At 39.8% G+C, this 21,483-nt stretch overlaps 1 protein-coding gene across 4 annotated transcripts in view; it reads right to left on the bottom strand.

Moving 5' to 3' along the window:
* The window catches only part of RAPGEF6 (Rap guanine nucleotide exchange factor 6), a 176,745-nt gene that overhangs the window by 91,904 nt on the left and 63,358 nt on the right, over window positions 1–21,483 (bottom strand). The window lies entirely within an intron of this gene.

The raw sequence follows: 21,483 nt of genomic DNA, 5'->3' as shown, positions 1-21,483 counted from the left end.
TGCGAAAAACCCAAGAAATATTGGAAAAATGATACATAAATTGTTGCAAGAGATATTGAATTGTGTATTATCATTCAAACCAGAAATATTCCTCCTAAATGTGACATCAGAAATTAAAGAACAATATAAGAAATACCTTAGTGTACATATTGCTACAGCGGCAAGAATATTGTTTGCGCACAAATAGAAATTACAGACGTTCCAACTAGAGAAAATTTAATAGATAAAATTTATGAAATAGCAGAAATGGAAATTTTAAAAGAAAGAATGAAAGATATTTAGGTAGAGTAAGAAGATATTGGAAGCCTTTTTATGACTGGATAGATAATTTTAGTTAAACAATATTGATTGTTTAGATAAATCCAAATTTTTATACTGACAAATATGATAGCTTTTGGATTGATGACTTTTTTTTTTAGTCGTTCCTCATTGCTTTTTTGGAATAATGCATGTTGTAACCTATGGCCAATACCCTCATGTGTACCCTGTGTAGTCCCAGCCCCAAGTCTAACCCATTTTCCTTACCTGTATCTGTAATAAATAAATAAAATACTAATTAAAAAAAAAAAAAGAGTAGATGAGGCACTCTATGCATGATCTGGAAGTTATAGTTGCTTTGCGGAAAAAAGCACACTGGCTCCTGTTCAGGCTTATGCTCATAACAATGAGGGGAGGAAATAATGGAGACAACAGGAAAATGCCCTTTAAGTCTGGCTCTCAGGACTTCACTATACCTTGGCCTTGACCAAAGTTAGAGCATGCAACTAAGGCCAATCCACCAGTATGAGTGCTGCAGATCTTTGAAAAACAATTTAAATATATCTTAGTTATTATTTTAGATAGACCAAATAATACACAGATATCCAAATAACAGTATGATACCATTATATCAAATACAATTTCTGTAAACAGATTAAAAACAGAAAACAAGCTGTGATGTACCTACAATAGTACAATACATACATTAAACATGCTATTTTGGAGAGCCAAATATTCTTATAGGCTATACAAAACATTAATATACAGATCCAACCTTGTTATATATGGATTTTTTATACAGATTTGACTCAATACGAATGGCCACTGCAAATGAGAAGGAATGTGCTGATCCCTGGAGAAGGGGGAAAAATCCATCCTTAAAAAACAAAAAAACAAAAAAAAACACCTGCTTTTCTTACTGTTGTAGAGAAATAGCCATGCAAGCGATTCCATTCTTCAGCTGAGCCAGCCAGGGGCAGGGGGTCCTCTGCATTTCTAATTGCTGACTGCCTCTCTACAACAGTAAGAAAAGCTGTTTCTAAACAATTGTAAAGGGATGCAGGGAGTTTGATAATCAAGCTCCTGTGGATGTCGAGGTAAGACCTTATTCCGTTAGGAGCAACGAAGGGGCAAGAAATCTGGAAGTGGATCTTTAAATCTATTTTTCCACTTTTTTATCCCTGGATTTTTTTAATTCACTGGGGTTCTAGAATGGAACCCTAATGGATAATGAGGGATGACTTGTATCTACTTTAGGCCTGCAATCTTTAAAAAAATTAACTTGCCAAATAAACAACATGATTAAGCAGCTGACATAGTACTGTATGCATAGCTTAATCATGAACTTGTGGTCAAGTCTTATGATGCAAAAGTACAGTTAACAAATAATAGTTATATGGAAGAAACTACTCCTTACTTCTACCTCTGATTTGTTTCAGTGTTTTAGGGGTGAAACAAATGCTACTGAAGGGGGAGACGGAGACCACCAGTTTACGTAATAGACACACCCAAAATGATCACATAACTCACCTTAATACCAACATTGGTGGTAGAAGAGAATTCTGCATGACAACTAATACTAACAACCTGAGAATGAGCTGGAAGTTTGAGTAAACAAAAAGGAACATGTTCAAATTACGGAAAGCAGCCAGAGAAACCTGCATTCTTGCAATAGGTGTTCAGTCAAACTTATACTCAACACACAGTCCTAGAAAAGCTTCCCAAAGTACGCCTACAACATACAACCAAAAAAGAACACAACTAAAGAAAAAAGCAATGAGCCACAAGATTTAGTTTATAATAAAGTAATCCAGTTCTTAGTCTCAGATGAAGGCCCAATACACACAGAGCAACTACATAGTAGGATGAACCAAAGCTGAGAAACAAGGAGGAGTTTCTCAAACACATGTCCCCTGTTCTGGTGATATTTTGAACGAGACCAAAAAAACCAGGAAACAATGCTTTCCCATCCAGGGTTTTGCTTCCTGTCCTCACGTTGCTTTGGCTTCATTACATCATTGCATATCTGACTGGCAGTGTAATATCATGATCCCATCACATTGGTTATGGTCCCCATCCAGCTGGATTATGTAGCCAAGGAGAAGAACACCATCTTCTTAACAAATATTGCCAAAACACCCATAAAGAGGGATAGCAAACAACAAAGAATTTTTTTTAAGAAAAGGTATAGTTATTCTGGAGTTGAGTTTCAAGAAACTCAATCTGAAGCCTTAAATACCTCCCACCCAAAAAAGTGCAGCATACTAAGCCCTAGACTACTAGTGGCCAACTATAAATTGCATGTGCTATCATCACACTGTGTTATACAGGCAGCACTTTACCTTAATTATCCAATGCTTCTGGCCTTTTATTCTAAGAAAGTGGAGTGCAGGGGAGAAGAATGCATATGTGCACCTGCTCTAATGCAGTAGCTGCACTGTTTCTCTGGGCAGAAGCTTCAGAGACGTTGATAGTGGCCATGGTGTTACTTCATCTTCCTTCCCCGGAAAATGCAGCAACATTATGGTGGCTATAGAGCTTCCCTCTCCTTTCCCATTTCAATTCCAAGAGAGAGAAAGCACAGAGTGTGCAGGTTGATCTCAGCAGCTCCCATAATACAGCTGTCTTTCTTAATTAAGAAAATGCAATGTTATGACAAGCACTGAGGGTGGAGAAAGTTCTGTAGTAATGGGGAAGGAATATGTGGTGAATATCCCTTGGGGGCTGGGGATAAGAATAGGCCCTCAGTTTGGCTGTACTTGTCGTAAGAGGCGACTAAACAGCCACTGGGTAGATGGGGCTCGTCAGCCTGGGAAGGCAGCTCATCTGAGAGAAGGAAAACTCTGATCCCAAACCTCCACTGCCTTGTGGCTATATCCAGTTAGGGAAAAGGCTTCAGGAGTCAACCTCGAGGCAAAATCAGGAGCCGGAGTTCCTGAGGCAGTTCATGGCTGAACACAGTCACATTCTGGCAACTCCTGCGACGCCGCTGGAACCAACCGTATTGGCTTCTGCCTTTCCATTGGACCATTTCAGTGACGTGGAGAGGGGGGATTTGCTGCATGGGTAACAGCCTATCCTCCATACCTACTTTACCCAGGCTTCGCGTACTAGAGAGGACACTGTTCCAGAGCCACCATTCAGAGCGCGATACCATAGTCTTCCGAGACTAAAGGATGCCAACTCCCCATGTGGTGAGAAAGGGTAAGACCAGAATACCCATGGTAGCAGGCATAATGAGCAGGAGTGGACAGCCATCTGCTCAACTACTTATTTCCAAGGCTGTTTCAAAATATATGGTCTGTTTATTTTCCCGATTCATAATTTTGACGACAGATGTAAAAATAAGACATCCTGTTAATAAAAATGTTGATAGCGTGAAAACCACCATCAACTTTTAAACACACATTTGTTATCTAAAATTACTACAACAAAGCAACATTGAGGAGTTAATCTTCTAGCGTAGAAGGCATCTAAATACTTGAAGAGAATCCCTTAAATCCAAGTGACACATTTTTAGTGTATTTCTATCCATTTATCTTTCAACACCCACAAATTTCATAACACGCATATTCATACAACCCTGCCTTAACTGTTAATTAGATTTTAATACCACCATATAAAGATGAAAAGGATGAATAGTGGATATACTTTCAACATTAGAATTTCTATAAACATTTCACCCTCAAGGCAATGGTTTCATTTCAGCCTTAACGATAGGGGAAGGGGACATCTAGAACCTTAGTAATTAACCATTGTGAAAAATAAAAAAAAACTTTCACAAACACAGTTTTAAGCTAAGAATATAAAAAATGGAGAAGGTATCAACATTATGCTTCTTTAGACACTATTGCTTTCTCATGTACTCTAATATCTGTTACAAGAGGTGCAGTCATCAATAGTCATACTGAAAATTGAGAATCTTAAGACACACATTAAAAAATATTTCTCTGAAGATATGGACAATTCCTAACTATAGTCAAAATGAGAAAAGAATAACTATACTTTTCTATGCCTTCAAAATAGACCAAAGATCTCAAATATCAATGCACCCCCTGTTACAATGAAAGATTTCTCTGCTACCAAACTGCAACAACATAAACATATAGTATAAGAGATGATCAATACAAAAAAACCCATTAATGGTATGGATATTTTGAAAAGTTCCTAAGCATTTCTAAACATTAATTGTTTAGCTGTAGAAAAACCTAGAAATTGTTACTTACTTTTGAGGCCCATGGCTGCAGACAGTTGGCGTAACAACGAACTAGAAAAGCCATTTCCTGGGTTGAAGAGGAAACTTTCCACTCGCAAACAAAAGCCACAGGCAAGAAATTAAGCAAAATCCTTAGGAGATTCTCTTTATAAAACCATAAACCAAAGCCATGGATTTTCAGGCACAGAATTAGGCAGACTTTGTTTTCCACAGTGATTAACTGAATTGTAGTTCCAACTGTATCTCAGTAGCTTTCAGTGCTGCAATAATTACTGCAAAAATAGTCCAGTTTAACAGGACCATAACTTCACATTCAAAATTTTAAGTGCTATTTCTTATTCAAATAAGGTCATTAGGCTTCTCCGGGGAGAATGTGTACCTGAAATAGCACAGCTAGAATAAATTCTAGAAAGAATTACAAGTTAAATGGAACAGTATATGAAAAGGAGACTTTTGAATTCCTGCAGGTATTTTCCCATTTCAAGGCACAGTTCCAGCTGGTTAGTCTTCAGATTCCCTTTTCCCCTATCTTCACATTTTATAATGCAGGTTCAGTTTCTCAAAGGTTCTCACTAGGTAGATCTTGGGTGACTGAGGAATCCTTCATATCAAAGTTTCTTCTTTATACTTCTTTTCACCATGACTGCAAAACTGATCCATACACAGCTTACATATCTAATATCAGTCTCTCTCTCTCTCTCTCTCTCTCTCTCTCTCTCACACACACACACACACACACACACTAACAGGTTTACACTACAGAATCATTCAAAGCCTTTGCAATCAAAACCCTCTCACCCTCCCCCAATGCAGTTTAAAATGCTGCAGTATAGCTTAGAATTCTAATGCATCAGCCAGATACCATGGTTAATCTAAAGCCAGCATTTACCAATTAAAACATTTCAAATGCATCGCAAAAGGCAACATCCACAGCAATACTGAATGCTCGACTCCTAATTCCTACTATCTTTGCTCCTTTCTCAGCAGCTCCCTCAGGAGAAGCTCTCATCGATTGGATGCTCCGCAGCAAGATGAAATATCTAATAAGGAGGAGAGAGAGTGGGAGGGGAATGGAGCTAAAAGGATGACATCACCTGTATAGAAAGCCTTTAGAAACTGCATTAGATCAATTGACTACTGTATCTGCAGATGCAGCCAGAGCATCTTTATTGACCTAGTATAATAAACACACTTCTGGTACAACAACAATTCAGCAAAACATACTCTATGTAACATTTCATATCACTGCTGATCTGACAGTGCACATAATTCCTTTGAGTGTTTTTGTTTTTTGAAAGCCACCTATTATTGCAGCTTTTGTATATATCACATTTATTCTAAATAGAATTAAATACAAAGCATCTCTCATATCACTGTGATCAGGTTTAAAAACAGGTTCTTCTTCTACTGTCTCCTACTCAGATCTTGGAGACCCTACACAACCACAAGCTTTCATATACAATTTCATTAGGGAGACCTTAAACTTTTGCTACAGTACAAAAGTGTAAGAGTACAGAAAAACAATTTGACTCTTTAGCCAGGTAAAGCTATTTGGGTGGTGTAGATATAAGTACATGGGCTGCGAGGAAAAACCTATAAATTACAAAACTGGTAGGAGCTAGGCGTAACTGTATTGTTTTCTACTCTTAGTTGAAATCTGTTACTACAATCAAACTCTGTACACTAAGCCTGAGAAAGGAACGGATGTGAGCATGCACACCATTCCTGCAATCCATGCTAGTATTATAAAAGACAGGGAAAATGACAACACAAAAATAACTTTCAGTTGCAGCATGAGTTAGATGTCAACAAAATGGTTTCCACCATCATATGAAAAATTAACTTCTTCCTCGCTCCTAATGCTACTTCCTATACCCATCTCATCGGTCCCCAATTCCAATTTGAAGTTATATGCACTCCCCTTTCTCAATATCAATGAAGAGTGCTGAAGAATGAGTTTTAATTGCAATTTTGATACCTGGCAGCAAACCCTTCCCATCCCATGTTCAACACATATTGTGTCACAATCACGCATCTTTCAAAAGAAACCTGCAGTGAAGACCAAGAAACCAGGTTCAGTATTGCAACAAAGGGCAGAACTTGCACTTCTCAAATTCTATATAACAAGAGGTCAACATTTATGTGGCCAAAGTAAAACACTCCATGGTTGATCATTGATATCCTTTGTTCATAATTTCACACCAACCTTCCCAAAGCATACTGTGCAAAAAAATCCAGATTTGCCCTAATTTAGCAAAAGTAGCTGGAACGCACAGCTACACAAAAGGCCAAGCTACCTACAAGGCTGGGTGAAGTGACTGCTTGGAGTGATGGACTGGGGGAGGTTGCAAACTAATACCTCACACATTGAACCTACCCACTACCTCCCTCTGGCCTGCTGTTTCCCCTATGTTTAGCTCACTCAAGAAAAAAAGGATTGGGGTGACAGCCATTTCATACCAACTTTTCCATCATAATTGCTATGAATGCAACAGTAGTGGGTAGAGAGTACCACAACAATCCCATTCCAACCTCGCTGCCTACTTCTTAAAACAGGCTAGGTGTGAGAATGCTTAGGGGTGCAAGAATCTCTTCAGCTCCCAGCATCCTTGCATGGGTGGGGGTGTTGTGCACTTTAAAACAAAAAGAGGACGAAGAATTTGGATGCTGCTTTCAAGTGCCAGTTCAGCTTTAGCCAGGTTGGGTGACACAACATTGTCATACACTAAAAACTTTATTCTAGATGCAATAGCATCAAAATGGCTTTTCCTTTGGATTACTGTGTGTGTGCACTGCATTTAAAGGAACTGCAAAGGTATACTTATTGCTTGAGAAAAGCAGAAAAACTCATCAGCATTTAAAACTAATCTAGTATTATTGTTCCAGTCAAAAAAAGAAAAAGAAAAAGTACATGAGTAATCTCACTACTGCAGCTACATCTTTTTAAATGATTCATGTAGCACTACTCTAAAGCATGCAAATATGAATCCCAAGCAGGGAACTGTGCTTCTAAAGCTCTCATCTTAATAATTGGGTAATGCATACCGCTTCCATGCAATTTTAGCATCATAATTTACTTTTTAAAAATCAACTAAATGAGGCTTCATCCATTGCCTGAACAGCAGCACACGTACTCTGGTTATTAAACTGGAGAGATATTAGTCTCACAACGGCTTTCAGAATTCCTCCACTGTGCATGTAATTCAGCCCACTAAAGATTTTGGCACAAATGCCATATTTCACATGTCCAGTTAACATAAGCTCAGTAATGGGGGGGGGGGGGAGGTTGCTATTTCCTCCTTGTTTTCCCTTTAAGTGAGGATGACATCACCCTTTTCCTACAAATCAGACTGCTGCGACTGCAACTCCCTGGAGAAATGTATCCAAGATTCTACATGCAATCCTGCCAGCCTAACAACTATGCGCAAAGGAAAAAGACTGACCTAATTCTATGCTGACACCCTTCTTTAAAATGAAGTTACTTCATGCTACTGTGACATAAGTTCCTTAATTATTTCTTGCAAATGGCCAAAATTCTTCTGTGACAGAGGGAAACTTATTTAACACTGAGTCCAGTCAAAGCATGGATTTTAAGACAATAGTCAGGGCTAAGAATATACAATCAAGGTATACTGTAAGTTATGAAATTGAAGTATTTTGCTTTTGTTAAACATTTCAAAATAAATGGAGAGAAATGTAAAAGAATAGGATTACAGAATTAAGCAGGAGAAAGCAGCTATATTTTTATTATTTAGAATTACTTTGTGGTTTTGTTTTGATAGTTTCATAGAGATTGTTCTGTTTGTTAAAAGATATTTGTACACGGACTCTGAGTTATGGACAGTTCAGCACTTTTGTGCAAATGCTGAATGTACTTTGATGGTGCTTTTGCACAAGCACAACAGAACTCTGGAACCTATCCTGTATGCAAGTATTGGGTTTATTGTACAAAAACTGTGCAGACACTGGCAAGATATACACAACTGGCATCATTGGACTTCTAGCCAAACAGATACTTATCCTACATGCAATCGAAGAAATACCACTTGTCCAAATTCTTCATTTGTGCACTGAATATGACCATTTGATTAAATGCCCAGTATGCACTACAGGAAAGAAAGAAAGCGCTGGGAAAGTGTCAGTGCAGCTGCTAGCAAGTTCTTTGTGTTATTGTGTAGGTGGCATAGCTTCACTAAACTGCCATACTCAAGGTGGTGTGCAAAAGTTCAAGACTTGAAAATACAGGGTACTTGGCAAACAACAGGCCATTTCACAATGTAGTGTAAAAATTAATTACAGCTTGGCAATTGCCCTCTAACATTCTAGAGCAGTGTTTCTCAAACTGTGGGTCAGGACCCACCAGGTGGGTCGTGAGCCAATTTCAGGTAGGTCCCCATTCATTTCAATGTGTATTTTATTTTTAATACTGTATATTGGGCTTGATGCTACCGTGGTAGATGACTGCATTTGGGGAAACGCGACAGATCTGTACTTTTAACAGGCTATCATGTATATGCTTTTAACAATGATAGTCAATGGGACTTAAACGCCCAAGTAAGTGTGGCCACCAGGACTGCAGCATTTGGGGCATTTTTTTTAAAAAAGTAGAGAGGGTTAGGAGGGTTCTTTATTTTAAATAAATTTTTTAACTTACACTTATGGTAAACTTAAGTTACTTAATTTGATTTTGTCATGTGAGGCATTAAAAAATTTTCTGCTTGATGATGTGACTTCCAGCCATGACATCATTTCCAAGTTAATGACATTACTTTTGTTGGGTCCTAACAGATATTCATGCTAAAAGTGGGTCCTGGTGCTAAACAGTTTGAGAACCACTGTTCTAGAGTGAAGGAAAGACTATCAAGAGGTTAATACAACAAAAACAAATGCTTGAACTGTATTCCAACACTGAAAGGACCAATGATGAAAATTAATATTGGCAGAATCCAAGAGCCTGTCCATGATGCACTGGCAAGCCAAGTTTGATTTAGTACCAATGACAGGCTCACACATTCTGCCATCAGAGATCTTTGCTTACTTCCTGTATTTTTAAAAGTTAGATTCATAATACTTCTTGAGTTTGTTTTGCTTTTTTAAAAAAACACAAACAATTAATTTCTATTCCTGAGTCTTTCCACAATACATAAATAGTAAAAGACTACTCCCTAAACATTTTTTCTTTCATGATGTCATTATGCTCCAGAGCTGGTTGCTTCATGTACAATAGTTTTCACTGCAGCTAAAAGCTTACCACTATACTGTACAAAAATTCTGCAGAAAAGCTTTAATAGCAGTATGAAAATGTAAGGCAACCTAAGGGAGGAAAGACTGGGAAGGAGAACAGAAAGGGAGGGGGAAGAGGAGAGGATGGAGATGGGAGGGGGAGTGTAAGAGGCTGTCACCAGAACTAAAATGATGTAAGCTTCTAAAATTAGAATCAGCGATACACTGGGAACAATAAAAGGCACCACAGATTCAATTTCCCTATAGGCTTTGTAGCTAATTTTTATCAGATAATGTGCTGTAACGCTGTATATAAAATATAAATTTATACATTAGCGATTTGTACACTCGCACAAATGTATATAAAAAGGTATTTCCTATTTAGAGCATGTGACATTTAGATTTTTATTAAAAACTAATCTGAAAGGTATATTACTTTATTCACTGCAGATTCAGGTAAGTTACATACATTAACCCATGAGCAATATTACCAACATTTAAAAAGTCACTTCTATATAATTCTTGAAAGACAAAACATATTTGTCTTTGGGGTATCACTGAAAACTACAGTTAAAATTTAATCCATATTAAAATATTCAGTGCAAACCTGGAAAGCCTGCATCAACTGAATGGAACATGAAGAAAAGAGACATTATGTATAGCAGGGCATGTGGTTTTATCTAAGGGGAGGGGGTGTTTTTAGCACACATCTACATCACTTTTTTAACCTCATTTTGTCTGCAGACAAATCTAGATGTAGCTTTCACAAAATGAAACTTGTTTCTTAGACTTATGGCCCAATCTTATCCAACTTTCCAGCGCTGATAGAGCTGTGATGCAACTCAAAGCTAAGGGAACAAACATTGTTTTAAGTTGAGGAGGCCTCTGTGACTACTCCCAAACCACAGAATGCAGCACACACACGTCTTTGGCATGACCACCATCAGCACTGGAAGACAGATAGGATTGGGCCTTAGACTACTCCATTGGCACACATTACTTTTGTCATGCCTACACAATAATTTTAATCTATTTCTGTGTGGTCTCTTCACCTTGCTGCTACCATAAAGCAAAGTATGGTCAAATCACGACATAGCAGCTAGGAAACTGAGCTGCAAATGTTGTCATCTCTAGTTCAAATCTCACCTATTCAAATTGACAAGAAGTAGCCTTAGGCAGGTCCCTCTTTCTCAGCCTCTATACAAATGTTGTAGTTGTTGTAGTTGTTAATAATTATCTTGCATGTTTCAGGGAAAGTCCCGATCCTTGCAGCTTCTCACACAAGGATGACATTTTGGTTGGCCTCCCCAATGCGCAAGATTTTTGACTGTTAGTCTCACTGGTGATTGCGTGGTTCGAAGCAGAGTCTAATCTATATCAGCTGCACCTTACATAGCAGCATTCTGCATGTGCAAGGTGCAACTGATATGCATGTGGTGAGATGCATGCTGCATGTTTCCCAATCTCCACCCACCCTCCTATTGCCACAGTCTGGGCGTTCAGGGCTTTTTCTGTTTACTGGATTGGCCAACACACATCCAGTACTAAGACAACCTGCACAAGCTTTATCCTCAAAATAAGTTAGTTTAAAATGCTTCCATTCAAGGTCAGGCTTCCTCAAATTATGCAGCAAACAATCCCACAAATGCTACCACTAAACATATACAATGTTTATTTTTGTTGTACAGATGTTCTGTGTGTATCCTAGGCTTGGTTCATGTGTGCCTAAGCACCTGCTTAGATGTGTACGCCGGAACCAAATTCCACAACTAACAGCAAATGAATCACATTTAAAAAAACAACAAAATCCTGTGAAACAAATGTGGAAGGTCCTGCTCAACAGAAGTTCCACATTCACGATGAAACCCCATTAAGATATGTATAGAGGTGAATGCTCAGACAGGTTGCCATGAGACACCTGGTATACTGTACAGAGTTCACTGAAAAAGTCACTGTGAAAGTCCTTAATTAAAATCTGTGAGCAATATTCATTTCTGAAAGCTTGAAAGTCAGACCTACTTTTTCAAATTCATCTAACCCTAGATGAATATAATTATTAGTGTGAAAAGAGAAAATATTAACATAAATTTCTTTGGATCAATTCAGACTGAGGAGTGAATCCAGGTTTAGAGACAAAGGGCTGTGGGATTGTGGATACACACACTGTTCCCTTCTAAAGAGTAAAATATCCCCATTCCCCCTATCAATTTTGTGACCTTTGTCATGCTAGATTAATGTGAAGCCAGGAGTTTTTAACCTGCCATAATTCTAATCCCTAAACCACTTTTATTTTTAGGTCTAAAGGAGAGTTAATTATATGGTAGTACAATATATTCCATTAACATATTGCTCTCTCCTTCAAATCACATCAATTTTAAACATTTAGATAAGTGGTTCCCAAACTGGAGGGTCATGACCAGGGGAACCAGAAGAAGGCCGTTTCCCCCTTAAGGGGAGTGACCATGAAATGACTGCAGTGACAGCACTGAAGCTATTGTGTACCTGGGAAGTAATGCCAGCCATCTGGTGTGCGCAGGGAGCTCACAGCCCCCACTGCAATCCTCCCTGCGACTCAAAAAGGACCTTTTCTATTTTCACAATCCACTTCCAGGTTCTGAGCAACAGGGAGACCCACAGAGGGGTCTGCAAGGCCCTCCACCCCTGCACCCATCTGATAGCCAGTGCTTCCACCCCAGTTACATTAAGTCTCTTCTTCATGGCTACAGAACAATTGCAGTAGTGACACCGGCATCACCCCCAGAAAGACTTGCAAGGTTCCCAACTCTGCTATAGGAGTTTGGGAACCACTGATTTAAATAATATTTAAGCTATATTCCTCATTGGCTAAGTTCACCTAATTTTGATTCATGTCTGATCAAGAGCAACAAAGTTTTTGAAAGTCCTTTAAAAACTGCTATTTCATTTTCTCAAAACACAATGCAAAAAAAAATTGATGAACAAGACAATGACTAGGAGACAGCCCAACATCTCAACCTTGAGAAAGTTCACAGCAGCAGATATTTTGATTAGTCATAACCCCAATTTATACCCCACATAGGAGGACGCCATGTGATTCTGGAACATTTCAAAGAGACTCTTTTCAGGAATTCAATACATGAAGTTATAAGTCAGCAAGTGTTTTGAAGCAGCCCAGAAACATGCACTTTGTTTCATATACAAATATATATACACATATATAGCTGGATGATCAAAGAAGGTGCAAAACAGATTCTAAAGGGATGTGATATGCCTTTCCATACAGAAGCATCTCTATTTTCTCACATTAATTTTCCAATACTAAATAGATTTACCCACTGTAAATTGTGAGCCCAATCCTATGCATGTCTACTCAAAAGTAAGCCCCATTATAGTCAATGGGGTTTACTCTTCAGTAAGAGTGGATAGGATTATAGCCTTTGTTACACTGATTTCAATAAAAATTACATCCAAGGACATATATTCAGGATTATAGCTCTAACTAATTAGTATTCTAAAGGCCCAATCCTATTCAATTTACAAGTATCAATGCAGCTATGCCAACAGGGTATGTGCTGCATCCAAGGGGATGGGGACTGATAGCTATGGAGGCCTCCTCAGTATCAGTACTGGAAAGCTGGACAGGATTGGGCCCTAAGATTCTACATTTTTGTAGTTATAAGTAGTATAGGTATTGCTAAAATGCAAGTTCTGTTTTCAGAAGAGTTCTGTTTTCAGCCACTCTTTATAGCCTTCATAGATCTCACAAAGGCTTTCGACCTGGTCAGCAGAGACGGCCTCTTCAAGATTCTCCCCAAGATTGGATGTCCACCCAGGCTCCTCAGCATCATCAGATCTTTCCACAAGGACATGAAGGGCACTGTTGTCTTCGATGGCTCCACATCAGACCCTTTTGACATCCGAAGCGGAGTGAAGCAGGGCTGTGTTCTTGCACCAACCTTGTTTGGGATTTTCTTCGCTGTCCTGCTGAAGCAGGCCTTTGGAACTGCAACAGAAGGCATCTATCTCCGGACCAGATCAGACGGAAAGCTCTTCAACCTCTCCAGACTGAGAGCAAAATCCAAAGTCCAGCTGAAATGTCTGCGTGACTTCCTCTTTGCCGACGATGCAGCTGTCACTACCCACTCTGCCAAAGATCTCCAGCAGCTCATGGATCGTTTTAGCAAGGCCTGCCAAGATTTTGGACTGACAATCAGCCTGAAGAAAACACAGGTCATGGTTCAGGATGTGGACTCACCTCCCTGCATTACAATCTCTGAGCATGAACTGGAGGTTGTCCATGACTTTGTGTACCTTGGCTCAACGATCTCCGACACTCTTTCTCTCGATACCGAGCTAAACAAGCGCATCGGTAAAGCAGCTACCACGTTTTCCAGACTCACAAAGAGAGTCTGGTCCAACAAGAAGCTGATGGAACATACCAAGATCCAGGTCTACAGAGCTTGCGTCCTGAGTACACTTCTGTACTGCAGCGAGTCATGGACTCTTCGCTCACAACAGGAGAGGAAACTGAGCGCTTTCCACATGCGCTGCCTCCGACGCATCCTCGGCATCACCTGGCAGGACAAAGTTCCAAACAACACAGTCCTGGAACATGCTGGAATCCCTAGCATGTATTCACTGCTGAAACAGAGACGCCTGCGTTGGCTTGGTCATGTCGTGAGAATGGATGATGGCCGGATCCCAAAGGATCTCCTCTATGGAGAACTCGTGCAAGGAAAGCGCCCTACAGGTAGACCACAGCTGCGATATAAGGACATCTGCAAGAGGGATCTGAAGGCCTTAGGGATGGACCTCAACAAGTGGGAAACCCTGGCCTCTGAGCGGCCCGCTTGGAGGCAGGCTGTGCAGCATGGCCTTTCCCAGTTTGAAGAGACACTTTGCCAACAGTCTGAGGCTAAGAGGCAAAGAAGGAAGGCCCATAGCCAGGGAGACAGACCAGGGACAGACTGCACTTGCTCCCGGTGTGGAAGGGATTGTCACTCCCGGATTGGCCTTTTCAGCCACACTAGACGCTGTGCCAGAACCACCTTTCAGAGCGCGATACCATAGTCTTTCGAGACTGAAGGTTGCCAATACCATGCCAACAGGGTATGTGCTGCATCCAAGGGGACGGGGACTGATAGCTATGGAGGCCTCCTCAGTATCAGTACTGGAAAGCTGGACAGGATTGGGCCCTAAGATTCTACTTTTTTGTAGTTATAAGTAGTATAGGTATTGCTAAAATGCAAGTTCTGTTTTCAGAAGAGAGAATAATTGGACTCTTCCTGATCTATCTTGCAGAAAGAGGTCTTGTGCAGATATAATAGTTTACCATTACTAGCATGATAAAAATTTGAGGAACTTTTTCTAGGATGAGCAGGCAATGTTAGATTTCATGCCTGTTACACAAAAGTACAAGATTCCTACAAGCTGAAGTTATAATTAGAAGTACCTTGATAATTGGTTCAATAAAACAATCTAGATCAGCTGTTTTCAAACTGGTGGTCACAAACCACAAGTACCCCTGTACTAGTAGGCAAAGGCATTACAGCACCACGCTCAAGATCACCCCAGTCAGCTCAGGCAGGAAGACTACTGGGCATCACTTCGAGCAGTACACCAAGAGAATTCCTATTCTGTCTTGGCCCTTCAACATGACACAAAGGCACTCAAATCCAGTGGACTGTAGGACACATACCTGGTAAGATGGATGGTATCCCAATAGACCATTGCAATCCTACCTCCCCACTCCTGTAGTTGTGGCTGCTACAATACCTGAAAACCTGGCAGCAAATCTGGGAGAGGCTTACAGCTCCCAATTCATCTGGCCAGGTCTCTGTGATATACACCAGGTCAGCACGCTCATCCAGGACTAAATCCTGGACCAAGCAGATTTTGTTCTTCACTGATCTGGCATTTAAGAGCAGCAGCCTCAGAGGACCACTGCCAAGAGCACCTAAAATGAGAGGGGATGGGGAAGGACCAGAAAGAGGAACAGTGTATCTGTGATTCACCCTTACTCTCCTGAAACTGCCTGACCAACCCCTACCACCATATATATCTTCCATGGTTCATCACTCTAGTAATGGTGGTCACCCCCACCTCCCCAGACTCCTTTGAGGTGTCAAACCATATCCTTTCAGCAGAGCCCACCTTTGAAACACACAAACCTTGAATCCTCACATACTCCAACACAACTCACAAAATACCTCACTTCACTATCAAATCCCTTCCTTTAAAAAAAACAAAAAACTTTTCCTAAATTCCCATACACACCGATACAAGAGAACCCCCTTCTCACAAAGGCTTGGGTTACCACACCTATCACCACCTTGGCAGCAACTAAGGCTGCAACTTTATGCACATTTTCCCAGGAGTAAGTCCAAGTGAATACAATTCTGGAAACTGGAAGTGCTTTCAAGCGCTGCGTTTGAACATTCTAACCATTGGGAAGCCCTGCAGAGGGCTGAGCAGAGCTCCCCGCACCTCCTGGACCCCATGCTGGCCATTTGTGGCACAAGATGCGTCCCACCTTCGCCATTCTTAGTGATACAATCCTGGGGATTGCATCACTGCCCTCACCCCTCCCTGCAAAGACTTACTTAGGGAGTAAATCTCCCTAAAAGTTTGAGAATCAGTGTTGTAGAGCTTATGTCTGAGAAAACATGCATAGGATTGCACTGTGAACAAAGAAACACATAAAGTTATCCTTGCAGCCCTCTTGCCTACACAACTCTCTAGAAGAAATCTAGAGGCCAGCATAAGCCCAGTTTCAGCTGCCCAGTCTAACTTCCATTCCTCTATTCAATGACACTACAACCTAGTCCACCATACATATTTGAACACATTCATGGCTATTAGTTGTAAAGATAATTCAGTATTTCCATGAGCTAGGAACTTGTGTTTGTATTAAAGTTTAATCTTTACAGAAGTTTACAGAAGTCTGCCAGGTACACCAGATATTACAAATAGCCAAAAACTAAACGAGTGTCCCTTCTTAATGTTTTGATCCCACTCCCAAAAATGTGCTTTATTTAAAAAGAAGAAAAGGTTGAAAGTCAAACACACTACATACTCAAGTTTCTGAGTAACTGCCAACTTCAGTCCATGTTTTCCAATAAGGAATCACCAAACACTGAGTACTTGGTGTGATCAAGAGACACACTGGCATAGTTAACCTTTCATGATTTAGATCCCCAAAAGATCTATATTATGAGTGCATGAGAACAGTCTTATTCACATTTGCTGCAAAAGCCTTTCAAACCCTTCAAAAGGTTATTCATAAGGGTCAGGGAACCATATAGGGAGCAATGTAGCACAGGGACCTACAGCTAGCAGGAAAATCTGCAACATACATGGGCACACAGAAGCACCTTCTATTCATGCACGAAGAACTATCGATTAATCCCCATCTGAATAAGGCTTTACTAAGCAACATAAACTAGTAATGTTCTCCTAACCAGAGCTGGCAATACAGCTTTTAAATTAATTAAAAATGTACAATAAAATGGCTGCAAGCACAAGAGACTATGAAATCATTTAGGGAAGATATTAAAAATAAATAAATAAATATGTCCTCTCTATGTTAAGAATGGATGAACATTAAATCCAAGGACTCTGGCTACATTCCAGTTTTGATACATACTTTGGCCTGAGTCAAATAAATCTCCTGTTTCAATTAGCTTTATAGTATTCTACACTTGTTATGCCATCCTGTTATGCTTGCTGTTAAGCATGGAATGATTCAAAACTATCGATTACATTCTAGGAACTGGCATTCAGAGACTGGTCCTTCTATCTCCTTTTCTCAATGAGCAAGATGCCACAATCCAGGCAATAAAAGTAAACAGGTCAAAAATAAACAAATCAAGCCACTTTGTAGAGTGTATGACCTTGGTAGCATCCACCGATATTTCAGTGGTTCCAAAACTTTTTAGCACTTTGACTCACCTAGCTTTAGGAAACATTTTTTTTTAAAAAAAGGTTCATTTTACAATCCACTGAAGTCTGTTTTTACTGGGGGGAGGGGCACCGCCTTCTGAATTATTTGTTGAGCTCCACATTCATCAGATCAGGACAATTCTGCAAGTCTTGTGTTCCTCTTTGCCTCGCCTTTGATAAGAGCCTCTATACATTTGCCTACTTGAGTAAACAAGCACCCGCTCAGTTTCACCGCCATAAGGGCTCAATACAGGTAGTGTGTGCAGGATGGCAGGGGATGGGAGAGGGTGGCAGGCAGGGAGGGAGCATTTCTTGGGATGGCAGAATTGGGGGAAGGACCAAGCACATGAGAGGAGTGGGATCAGCAACAGTAGCACATGCCATATCCTAACCCCTGCTACCGGGTCAGGTAGCTCTACATGGGCTTCCCAGATTTCTGCCAGTTTCTGCCATGCATCTGAGAAGCCCTACAGGAGTGGCTGGGGCTTTACCCACAGTAAGGAGAAGCGCAGTTTAGGATTCAGTTTCCTTTGGTGTGTGCTATTAAGTATCTATGATTGCCTTAGTTTTGTTTATTGCTTCAACTTATATTTGTGTATAATTTTTTATTTTAGATTGATTTTATTAAGGATTGTAAGCATTCAGAAAGGCGGGGTATAAATGTTTTGGATAAATAAACTAAGAGATACCTAGGAAGAATTTCAGTGTATTATACTTTACAATATTCCAAAGCGCAAAGAAAATAATAATCACAGCAGCAGAGCTTGCAATGTGTTGGAGAGGTTTTTGATCATTAGGATACTTCAAACATATAGAAAATTTCTTAATGAAGCAATGGATTAAAAATATATACGTTCAATATTAATTGCATTTTAGAACAGACAATATCATGCAAGTCTGCAGCAGTAAAAGGAGAGGAAGTGGTAGGATACCTTGGAGACTGTTCCACAAGTCTTCTCTTTTTTTAAACATATCACTAGCCTACTTCAGAAATTATTTGGAACTCCTTGCTTCCTTTAGAAATAAACTAGTAAGAGAAATCAAGAGAGACAATTCCTTGTCAACTTGCCAGGGAGCTTAGTCTGACTGGTTCTTCACGCTGTTCTTTTGGATGCCATTTTAAACTGCTATGCTCCCAGTGATACACTAATCTGGCATTCAGCCAGAGAAGCAGCTTCCTGTAACAGTTGACAACATCACTTAACAGCACTCTATGACAGTTATGACTATCAGTGCTCCACACACCTTGCTAAACCAGCATGCAAGCCCTACAACAATTCTGGTAAGCAAAAGTTCAAGGATTCTCTGTGGTGGAGGGGAATTTATTCAGGTCAGAATGCTGTTGCATTTCTGTAACACACATCATAAGGCTCCATACAAGCCTAACAAACAAACTTACATATATCATCTTCTTGCAATCACTGAGGTAGCAAATGAAGCAGTAAATTAGGGGTTCAGAAACGGGATACAGATGAGGCTTGCTACTTCTAGACTGCTCAGGAAATTAATTCACCACAGTCAAGGCTTCCTTCTGCTAACAAGGTTAAAAATCATCTGACTGTAATGCAAGCCACAAATAAGAAGACTCAACAATTCAAACACGTATTTGTTTAGTTTCCTTAGCAAAATGCAAATAAAATACAGAATATATACTGATATACTAAATAGTATTTACCAAGGTTTTTTCTGATTTTGTACTGAGCCTAGATGAGTTTGTGAGGGAAAAGCATCAGATAACGGAGGATGAGGTGGGTAAGAGAGACCTCAAACAAAGATATAAAAAGAAGTAGAGGCAGAAAAGCTCTATTGCTTTCTTATACTGATACTTATACTGAAAACTGATATAGTTTTCACTTCAGACAGATATTGATATTAAGACTCTTTTCAATCAAAGTGAGATCAAGCCACAAAAATATTCAAACAAATTGCCCAAGATTCCTTAACATTTCTTAAGAAAGAAATTACTGATTGTAATTACTAATTTTCTTCTTAAGAAAGTAATTACAAATCCATGATATCAAAACCAATTACTGAAAGCTATAAAGTGCAGCATGAGTATTGTTTAAGTGCCTTTCTGAGAACCTGGTAACAAGAGTAAATATAACTGTTAATAGGAAATAAATGTGTTATAAAAACACTAATATACAGATTTATATACTTGGACACAGGAAAAACTACTGCTATAAACACCACTTCTGCTAATAAGGGGATCTAGCTAAGTTTTCAGCGCACTGCCAGAGTGATCTCTACCACTGTGATAAAGCAGTCAGTGCTGGGGGAACAGCTGCCAGTGGGGCGGCCCAACAGGATTGGGCAGTTAGTGTGTTATTTTGTTGTGCACATCTGTTTCAAGAAATATAATTCAAAGAATATATTATCTAAGAACTGTGAAAACAAGCAATAAATTCTTTTTTATTAAGAACAAATAAAATTGAAAAGATATCGCAAGTTGTGTGGCAAGTGTGGAAATCTCAAGTTACATTTATTTGCTCTACAACAAAATCATACATGTTAGCTATCAGATCTTAAATAGCCTACTACTTATTCAAAAGTACATTTTCAACACCAAAGAAAAATGATAAAAAAATAAAAAAATTAAATCCCTTATCTACTCATCGAATCCATAGGTTATTTGGCCCATTTCCCCTTGATGTGCAGGAAGTCCATGAATGGTTTCCAACGGTCCATGAAGTTTGCACTGAACTTGACTTTAAGAAAAATTGTAAGTGTATCCATTTCTGCCAAATCCTTTAGCGACCATTCTTCCAGTGGAGATCTCTCTGGAACTTTCTAGTATTTGGCATACAATATTCTTGCAGCAATTGTCATATATAAAAACATAATTTCATAGTTTTTCTGAATCAAATCATCCAATATTCCCAACAAAAAAGCTTCTGGTTTCATTTGTAAATTTACCTTAAGTATCAACTGCATTTGCTGGTGTATCAAAATCCAATATTTTTTGCTTCTGTACAGGTCCACCACATATGATAAAATGTTCCTTCTTGTCTTTTACACTTCCAACATCTATTTGGTACATTTTTGCCAATTTATCTGGTGTCAAACATCATCTACACATTTTACAAGAGTTCTCTTTTACATTCAATGTAAATTTTAATCTTTTAAACCCTATGCTCTTCCATTGCTCCACTGATATCTCATGACCAACATTTCTTGCCTATTGTATCATATACTCAACCTGCTCCTCTTGTTTTATACTTTAACCATAACTTATACATTTTGTAATGGCTTGTTCTTCTACCAGACATAGTTGACTCTCCAATAAAGGCATACAATATTCAATACCTTTACTTAAACATTTTGAATCTCTCCAAAAACGATATATACTGAAAACAAGCAATAAGTTCCGTCTAGCAATCATAATTCATTAAGTCATAAATGGAGTAAGTACAGGAGTTATTTTTATTACTTCATATCATTAATACCGCATAACTATCTCAGACCCCAATCCTGTGCTCAGCTGCACGGCTTCATGCCGCCAGGCACTGTCACAAACGTGCCGTAAGGCACGTTTATGAGCCCGTCCGCTGGGCTCCTGCCTGTGCTAGCCGAGGACCGCCCAGTGCTGTGCTAGTACCGGGCGGTCGTGTAGCCTCTGCAGCTCGGCAATATCCCGGACCGCTGAGCCAAGGCACAGTAAGCAGGGACGGGGATGTGGGGGCGAAGACAGGGCGGGGTAGGCGTGATGCGGGAAGGGGGCGGGCTGGAGAAGTGCCGGGTGGAGGGAGGGAGGCGGGTTCGTGGAGCTCTGTTCTGCAGGATCCAAGCCACTTGTGAAGGGCTCAGCACCCTACACGACCACCTTTACTGCCGACCTTTCGGTCAGCGGTAAAGTGAGTAGCCCC

The sequence above is a fragment of the Tiliqua scincoides genome, chromosome 2 (genome assembly GCF_035046505.1).
Source record: "Tiliqua scincoides isolate rTilSci1 chromosome 2, rTilSci1.hap2, whole genome shotgun sequence".
NCBI lineage: Eukaryota > Metazoa > Chordata > Lepidosauria > Squamata > Scincidae > Tiliqua > Tiliqua scincoides.
Note: the sequence above shows the minus strand (reverse complement) of the source record. Positions and strands in the feature narration are given on the sequence as shown.